Consider the following 10126-nt stretch of genomic DNA (forward strand, 5'->3'; position numbering starts at 1 on the left):
CCATGGAGAAAGGGTGATTGATGAGCATTAGTGTGAACATGTGAGTGTGTGTGTATGAACGAGAGAGAGAGAGAGAGAGAGATTGTGTCTGTCTTTGAAGTTTGTGTGTGAGAGAGAGAGAGAGAGAGAGAAAGAGAGAGTGTATGTCTATGCAGTGCGCGATTGTGTGTATCTTTGTACAAGATTTTGATTGTCTGTTGCATATGTGTGTGTGAGTGTTGGTACTCTAGACTGGTGTACGTTTGCCCTCACAGACATTATCAGAGCTCTGTAAATAGCAACCCACGCTGCGCCAGTAAAAGGAAACAGCCCTTCTCCAATCATCTACATCAGTAGTTTCACTAATGGCTTCCTAAAACACCACACAGATCATGTTTTTCATGATCCCATTGCTTTTTCCGCTCGCGATCCAAGGCCCTCAGATATGAGGAAGCACCAGAACATATGCGGTTCTATCATAACAAGGTACTAATGTCATGTTTTCGCATCAAACACCATTTCCATGTGCTTCAATTCCTATTAAGTGGAATTGCAGTGGTTCTGTTGACAAATTCTCTTTACACCAATGATTCACGTCTAACTGGTGACCCTAGGTTCATGGCTGTGGCTCAGCCAATCCCGAGTGGGTTTGGTGTTCTGACTATGTTACAGTTTCCTGCTCTATTGGAGTGAATGTAAGGGGGTAAGAATTAAGATTCTATCAGAGGGGTTGGATTCAGTGTGCCCTCTGTACTTTGTAAGACCCCCAGGACTTGGCTATAACATTGCGATTCTCCAGATCAATGTTACTTCCCCTAATCCCAAAAGTGACACAGCAACTATTTGGCATAATGACCTCTCTGTGACTCCTGCATTGTAGTGGTGTGTCATCTGTTTTGTTAGATTTTTTTGCTTTAGTAGCTATGTGTGGAGTCACAATGTGATTGTGGTCAGATACCGATGCAAAGTTTTGTCCTCACTATTCAGAATCTTGAAGTAATTAAATATATCTGTTAATGTGATTTGTGATTACCTGTTATATATTTTTTTCCAGTTGTAAAATACATTTTCAAGGAAATCTACACTGTGGTCATTGTGATCTACAGTGCCTTCAGAAAGTGTTCACGACCCTTTACTTTTTCCACATTTTGTGTTACAGCCAGATCGTCGAACATCTCATTCCAGTATCACGGACATTAATATTGAGTTGATCCCCCCCCTTTGCTGCTATAACAGCCTCCACTCTTTTGGGAAGGCGTTCCACTAGATGTTGGAACATTGCTGTGTGGACATGCTTCCATTCAGCCACAAGAGCATTAGTAAGTTGTTGGGCGATTAGGCCTGGTTGCAGTCGGCGTTCCAATTCATCCCAAAGATGTTCGATTGGGTTGAGGTCAAGGCTCTGTGCAGGCCAGTCAAGTTCTTCCACACCGATCTCGAATAAAACAATTTCTGTATGGACCTCGATTTGTGCACTGGGGCATTGTCAAGACGAAACAGGAAAGGGCCTTCCCCAAACTGTTGCCGCAAAGTTGGAAGCACAGAATTGTCTAGAATGTCATTGTATGCTGTAGCGTTAAGATTTACCTGCACTGGAACTGAGGGGTCTAGACCGAACCATGAAAAACAGCCCCAGACAATTATCAGATGTTCGACGAGCATACTTTTTATCATGTAGTGTATATATGGAGACTGTTTAGTGACAAAATAAGGGGTTAAATAACAAAGAAATAACAAATGTTTCCTGATCTTTCTTATATCTCTCAGCTACACAGTAGGGCAGATACTTCAGAACAAACTTCCTTTGTATTTTTTTGGAGTGACTATCTGTTGTTTCATGTAGTGAATCTGTTATTCAATGTGTTTGCATTGGCCAATAATCATTTGAATAATAATAATAAAGGCCAAAAATACATTTTCATCAAATCATTTTTTTGATACTTCTTTTATACTTCAAGGAGTCTTCCAATTCAAATACCAAGTGATCCTTGGTATGACTTTCTTAAAACAATTCCATATACCTTAGTAGTGTCTTGAGTCAAGAAGTATTCAACCCCTTTGTTATGGCAAGTCTAAATAAGTTAAAATTTGCTTAACAAATTGCTTAGTAAGTTGAATGGACTCATTCAGTGTTCAATAATAGTGGTTAGTAGGATTTTGAATGACTACCTCATATCTGTACCCCAGACATACAATTATCTGTACATTTCAAACATATCAGGGAGGTTTTTCAATGCCTCGCAAAGAAGGGCACTGATTGGTAGATGTGTAAAAAAAAAAAAAAAAAAAAAAAAAAAAGCATATGCTGAATAGCCCTTTGAGCATGATGAAGTTATTAATTACACTGGATGGTGTATCAATCCAGTCACTACAAAGATACAGGCGTCCTTCCTAACTCAGTTGCTGGAGAGGAATGAGGAGGCAGCACGGCAGCACGGCAGCGCGGCTGGAAGCCCGAGAGGCAGCCCCAAACATTTCTTGGGGGGGGCACATGGGGAGTGTGGTGAAGCCAGATAGGAGACTTGCGCCAACTTCTTGGATAAATGTCCTCTTGTCTGATGAATCAAAAATAGAACTGTTTGGCCATAATGACTATCGTTATGTTATGAGGAAAAAGGGGGAGGCTTGCAAGCTGAAGAACACCATCCCAACTGTGAAGCAAAGGGGTGGCAGCATCATGTTCTGGGGGTGCTTTGCTGCAGGAGAGACTGGTGCACTTCACAAAATAAGTTGTGGCAAAATATCTTAAGGACAACAAAGTCAAGGTATTGGAGTGGCCATAACAAAGCACTGACCTCAATCCTATAGAAATCTTGTGGGCAGAACTGTAAAAGTGTGTGCGAGCAAGGAAGCCACTAAACTTGACTCAGTTACACCAGTTCTGTCAGGAGGAATGGGCCAAAATTCACCCAATTTATCGTGGGAAGCTTGTGGAAGGCTACCTGAAATGTTTGACCCAGGTTAAACAATTTAAAGGCAATGCTACCAAATACTAATTGAGTGTATGTAAACTTCTGACCCACTGGGAATGTGAGGAAAGAAATTTAAGCTAAAATAAATCACTCTCTACTATTATTCTGACATTTCACATTCTTAAAATAAAGTGGTCATCCAAACTGACCTAAGGCAGGTACTTTTAACTAGGATTAAATGTCAAGAATTGTGAAAAACTGAGTTTAAATGTATTTGGCTCAGGTGTATGTAAACTTCCGACTTCAACTGTATATTGCATAGGCCCTACTACAAGCAGTATCTGCTTTGTGATCTACTGTAGTCTGCTGATCCATGCTAGCATGTGCTGTATGCACTATGGTGTTCTGTACTGTGGTGGTCTGAATTCCCTTGATGTCTGGAGCTCCGAGGTTCAGTCCTCGCTGCCAGACCTCAGTGTGGGAAAATGTCTCTGTGTTATTGTACGTGCAATACTCATGACGCATTTGTTTATGCGCTCACTCAAATAATGGGAATATTAAATATTTGGCCCAAATAATAATAATCCATTTCCCTCCACCAAAAATGACTAATCATGAACAAAAATAGCAAACAAGCCGTCAAATGACTTTATGCGGTGGACTTGATAAAGATCCGTCTGCAAACCCTTTTTATTTCCAAGCTCAAGTTTGTGTATCATATGTGTCTCCATAGGTCTTTGGGTAGGACAGAGGCAGCCGTGTTCTCTAATCTCTAACATACCTTACGAAGAAAGAATCTAGGCTGATTTGTTATTAAAAATCCATCTGGGCATACATATGCATAACTCGATCCTCCTGAATCCTGCTTACATGCAGAAACTCAAACAGGAAGTACCAGTGAAACGCTCTGTACGGAAGTGGTACGATGAAGAGGATGCTAAGCTACAGGACTGTTTTGCTAGCACAGACTGGGAAATGATCCGGGATTCATCCGATGGCATTGAGGAGTTTACCACATTAGTCACCGGCTTCGTTAATTAATGCATCTACGACATCGTCCCCACAGTGACCGTACGCATTGTAGTACCAGTGAAAGTTTGGACACACCTACTCATTCAAGGGTTTTTCTTTGTTTTACTATTTTCTACAATGTAGAATAATAGTGAAGACATCAAAACTGTGAAATAACATACGGAACCATGTATAGTAGTAACCAAAAATGTGTTAAACAAATCAGTTGTGTTGTGACAAGGTAGGGGTGGTGTACATAAGATAGCCCTGTTTGGTAAAATACCAAGTCCATATTATGGCAAGAACAGCTCAAATAAGAAAAGAGGAAGAAAAGGAACCCTCAGAAATTGCAGCCCAAATAAATACTTCACAGAGTTCATGTAACAGACACATCTCAACATCAACTGTTCAGAGGAGACTACATTAATCAGGCCTTGATGTTCGAATTGCTGCAAAGAAACCACTACTAAAGGACACCAATAATAAGAAGAGGCTTGCTTGGGCCAAGAAACACGAACAATGGACATTAGACCCGTGGAAATCAGTCCTTTGATCTGAAGAGTCCAGATTTGCAATTTTTTGGGTTCCAACCGCTGTGTCGTTGTGAGACGCAGAGTAGTTGATTGTGTGTGTGGTTCCCACCGTGAAGCATGTAGGAGGAGGTGTGGGGGTGCTTTACTGGTGACACTGTCTGTGATTGAATTAGAATTCAAGGCACACTTAACCAGCATGGCTACCACAGCTGTAACGGCTGTTGGAAGGAGAGGACCAAGGTGCAGCGTGGTATGTGTCCATATTTATTAAATGAACACGGGAATAACAAAAATAACAAAGAGAACGACCGAAACAGTTCTGGCTGGTGCAGACACACAACAGAAAAAAATCTCCCACAACTCAAAATTGGAAAAACAGGCTACCTAAGTATGGTTCTCAATCAGAGACAACGATCGACAGCTGCCTCTGATTGGGAACCATACCAGGCCAAACACAGAAAGACAAACATAGAAATCGCAACATAAAATGCCCACCCCAACTCACGCCCTGACCAAACTAAAACAGAGACATAAAAAGGGAACTAAGGTCACGACGTGACAACAGCATTCTGCAGCTATACGCCATCCTATCTGGTTTGCGCTTAGTGGGACTATCATTTGTTTTTCAACAGGACAATGACCCAACACACCTTCAGGCTGTGTAAGGGCTATTTGACCAAGAAAGCGAGTGATGGAGTGCTGCATCAGATGACCTGGCCTCCACAATCACCTCAACCCAATTGAGATGGTTTGGGATGAGTTGGACCACAGAGTGAAAGAAAAGCAGCCAACAAGTGCTCAGCATATGTGGGAACTACTTCAAGATTATTGGAAAAACATTCCAGGTGAAGCTGGTTGAGAGAATGCCAAGAGTGTGCAAAGCTGTCATCAAGGCAAAGGTTGGCTACTTTGAAGAATCTAAATTATAAATATATTTTGATATATTTAACACTTTTTTGGGTTACTACATGTTTCCATATGTGTTATTTAATAGTGTTGATTTCTTCACTATTATTCTACAATGTAGAAAATAGTAAAAATAGAGAAAAACCCTTGAATGAGTAGGTGTATCCAAACTTTTGACTGGTACTATGTGGTAGGGATTAACCACAGCCAGTAGATGGTGATAGAATTGGCTGTAGTGGCAGGCTAGTTTTAGTGACAGGCTTGTTTAAGTCACAGGCTGCTGCGGGAGCTTCAGCTAGATGCATCTCAATTGACAAGCTACAGGGCGGTTGGCATGTAGGGAGATGGAGGTTGTCCCCATTCATTGGCTTTCCTGTTTATGTGTGGCCCGGTTTGTCTCAGGGCTCGTTGACCGGCTGAGAGAAAGCAGTGTTTACATACGGTTGACTAGCAGAGGAAGGAGGATGTGACAAACCACTCCACCGCCTGTAAGTACTGTGAGGAGAGGAGAGGATGGGAGGGGGGAGGAGAGGGGACAGGAGAGAAGGAGAGTAGGGGGAAGAGAGGAGAGGGGAGAAGAAGGAATTGGCAGGTAGTGGAGGACAAGAGAGGCAAGAAGAGGGAATGAGAGGTGAGGGGAGAGGAGATCCCAAACCTGGATGTGGAGTTTGTATTCTTGAGGTTTGGGACTGTCTGATTTGACAGCTGAACAGAAACATGGAGGGAAGGCAGGCAGGGTGGCAAGCCAGCCAATGCACAGACTCACTGCATCCAGCTGTGGTATTGCCTTCAACATTGGCCCACAGTACAGCATCTCTATTGCAAACACAGATGAAGTTCAACCAAACTTTATTCAACCCATTTTCATGAACTTAATTTAAGCAAAAGGGAATTTGGAAATGTAGTAGTGCAAATGAGTAGTACAGATGTTGGATTATGCAAGGACCAATGGCCTTTACGACAGTGAGGCAATGCAATGTTTTCTGATACATCTGTATCATGTTATTATTTAAGGGTGAAATGAGTCATCTGTTTAGTGAGTCTTTGCCGTAGTTCCTTCTGATCAACTCCCAATTCTACGTTGCCAAATTGTAATATCTCACTGAAATCACAGGCCACCAGGTTTATACCGTAATCATACAATCAGACGGCTTGGAGAGAAACTCACCGTGATACATAATCTCATTGATTTGTTTTGGCCGTCTACTCTGATTTTTTCTTGCAACTCATCGTCTTGAGTTACAGTTAGAGGTGATAAATACCTTGTAATTTGGGCAGTAATGTGCACTACTCCCAACGGGAGCAGAAACGCTAGATTATGACATATGGTATCTCACTAGACTAGACAGTGATACTAATGAAGAACGCGCTCTGGGGAGCTGCACCGTCAGTATGCCTTTAAGTTTTGTACTTTTTAATCATCACCCCCGTGAACCTCTCCATACAATCAAATAGGTTTTTGGAAAGGAAGTCGAAAGTGTCCAAAACGATTCATCCTGCGTTTGTCTGACTCATAGAATGCTAATTGAGGGGTAAGAGGGCATCTTTTTTCAAAAGTATTTTTAACATTTCTCTTTTGAGTGCGAGAGAGGGCGTCGATGCGTGCTGAAAGTGAAAATCTTTCAAAGTCAAGTGCAGCTATAGCGCTTGTTTTGGGGAATTGGTGGCATGTGTAACTTGTCATTTAAAGATCTCTACTCAGGCCACCAACACAATAAAGTATTCATATTTTTAATAGATGGTTGTTAGGATTTGTTAGGCCTTGTTTCCTTTTTAATGGTAATGATATCCTGTTTTGCAGTCGCTCTTTGAATGGGGATTCAGGTAAGGTTTGGGTGGGGCCTACCGCTCAATGACATACACTATATATTTATAAAGTGTTTGCTTTGCGCTTGTACACTTAAATAAAGAAGTTCATGTATGCCCTTTCATACAATTCCTACACGCACAGTGTGAACACTGTCAAAGGAAATTATATGTACCTGAGGTTCATTTGAACTGGCCGTGCTGAGGTCGTAGAGTTATATTTTCCCCAAAGCTGCTCTAGCAACACAGAAGATCTGAATTTCAACTTAAGGTCAACCAGGTAGACATTATGCTGCATATAGTCTTTCTGTGGTTTACTTGAGTCATCAAGTTGACAAGACTTATACATTTGATCTTTAGCAGTTGCACTCTCTTCTTAACTAAAGGATATTGTTGCCATACCGCCCAGAAACTATGAGCAGACATATTTGTTTGATACGGTCAGCGTTGAGCACACACTCCAAGTGTGGACCCTATACTCTGTCAATACTCGTTTTGCTGGGTTGTTTTCCTAGGGTCAATGAGGCACAATCTGCACAACATTTGTGACAAAGGGCACCATCTTCACCACTGCATCATCTTATTGGTTGAACCTGTGGCTCTTTTGCCAATGTGGAATTCAATATCATACAGATGTAGGAACTCAATTTGAGCCAGTTTGCTACAGCAGGAAAATAATCCTGCAGCAACAGGAAAGTTGAATTATTATGTGGATTATAATTAAAGGACATTTTGTGTAGTGGTTGATACATCTTTTGTTAGGGAAAATCAAGTCTAAAATGTTAAAGTGGAAATGACAAACTTTAGAAGCCTTTTTAAACCTTGAATACACTACAAGTTTGCATTTCCTGTCGTGCAGGAATATTCCTGCAACAACAGGATGATCAAGATAAGATATGGGATCTGTACAATTCTGTCTCTGAATTGTACTATTGTGCATTATTAAAATGCGTTAGGTTACCCTTTTCCCCCTTCATTTAAGACTAAATGCTTCACCATTTAAATGCCACCAGAGATTGTTATTATGTTATGGCTGAGGTCTACAGTACTTCATTGTCATGTTTAACTTTGGCCATAAGAGGAATCTGATCCTATCCCATTTCAGCGAAGAATCTGCATCCAAGAAGTACTTTAATTTCACTCCACGTTATAGACGCTCACCCATAAACTTAACTGTGTAGTACAGTGTATTGTCTGGCTAAAAGATGCTAAAAGATTAAATACGATTTCACAGCAATTATCATAATTCAATCTTACTCATTTTACAATCACTACTGTACTGTCGCCAAAATAGTTAGACGTACCCAAACGTATAATATCTGTTGACGTGATTTGGAAAAGCAGCACTCATAAATTACAACAACAGGAAATGCGCATGTGTTTTTTTTTTTATATCACTGTTTCGATCTGATAACGGCACCCATCCCCATGTCATTTGGAGCCAGTTCCCATCTCTGTGGTTATGATGAAACAAACATAATCTACTTCCATTGTCTTCCTCCCCCCCAGGCCATGTGTTGCCTTGCCTGGGCCCAGGGTTTAGTTGGTGGAGGCTGGGGGAAGAGAAGGAAAAAAATACGTCATAGTTTGGAGAGGAACCACGCATTCTCCTTTCATCCACCTCAGCCCCTCTCTGGTTGCATTCCAAATGGCACTCTATTCCCTATATACTATAGTGCACTACTTTTGACCAGAGCCCTATGGGTTTCCCTGTGGGCCCTGGTCAAAAGTACCACACTAGATTGGAAATAGGGGGCCATTTGGGATGAAGTCTTTAACTTCCTCATCATTCCTCCCCTCTCCTCTCTGAACATGTTCCCTGGACGCTGGACAGACTAGTGAGTCGGAGCGGAGCGCTCTGGGCTAGCTGAACCACGGCAAAGTCTTTAACGGGACAGATGTGGAGGTCCTCGGGTCCTTCTCCTCCGAGCGTGAGATCTTTGGCTGGTGGGATCGGGGCACGTTGGAGGTGGGTGTTCAAAGTCGAGGTGATTGGATGAGTCATCCGACTGTTAAAATTCTAGATCATGTTCTGAAGGATGGATGGATGGGAAGACTAGTCCAAGAACAATGTAGACTATTGGATGAACAAGGCCTCCATCCTCTATAACTACTGCACATCCTCTACAACTCTGACCTCATTTCCTCTTGGGCATCCATTGGACATTACCCTCTTGGATCTCAACCAACCAAACAGTTTTAACAGATAGTGTGTCATAAGATTGGACCGCTCCTTGAGTATTGTGCACATCATTGTTGCACGAGGCAGGACTGTATTGCGTGATACCCACACCTCCTCCAGTCCAGTCCGTGTCGGTCAAGGCCAGGCTCTGTCTCTGGCTTGGTCCAGGATGAGAGCTTTCTAATGGGCCAGGTGGTTTGGAGGCTCCCTTGTTGCTCCATGCTGGATGGCTCATCTGTACCGCTCTGTAGCAGGAGGGAGGGAAGGAAGGGTAGGAGCTCTGGAAGACGGAGAGGCAGGGTTTACTTTGAGCCTGTGCTGTGGTGTTGTTTCTGGGTGTTGTGGGATTGTATCCAGGACCCTGAATGCTCCATTGCAGCTCTGTCTAGAAAGGGGTCATACCCCGCTGACAGCTCCATTGTCAGCCATCGCAATGGATTTTTTATTTCACCTTTATTTAACCAGGTAGGCAAGTTGAGAACAAGTTCTCATTTACAATTGCGACCTGGCCAAGATAAAGCAAAGCAGTTCGACACATACAACAACACAGAGTTACACGTGGAGTAAAACAAACATACAGTCAATAATACAGTAGAAACAAGTCTATGTACGATGTGAGCAAATGAGGTGAGATTACGGGAGGTAAAGGCAAAAAAAGGCCATGGTGGCAAAGTAAATACAATATAGCAAGTAAAACACTGGAATGGTAGATTTGCTGTGGAAGAATGTGCAAAGTAGAAATAAAAATAATGGGGTGCAAAATAAATAAATAAATAAATAAAATAAATACAGTAGGG

The sequence above is a fragment of the Oncorhynchus tshawytscha genome, linkage group LG24, assembly GCF_018296145.1.
Source record: "Oncorhynchus tshawytscha isolate Ot180627B linkage group LG24, Otsh_v2.0, whole genome shotgun sequence".
Classification (NCBI taxonomy): domain Eukaryota; kingdom Metazoa; phylum Chordata; class Actinopteri; order Salmoniformes; family Salmonidae; genus Oncorhynchus; species Oncorhynchus tshawytscha.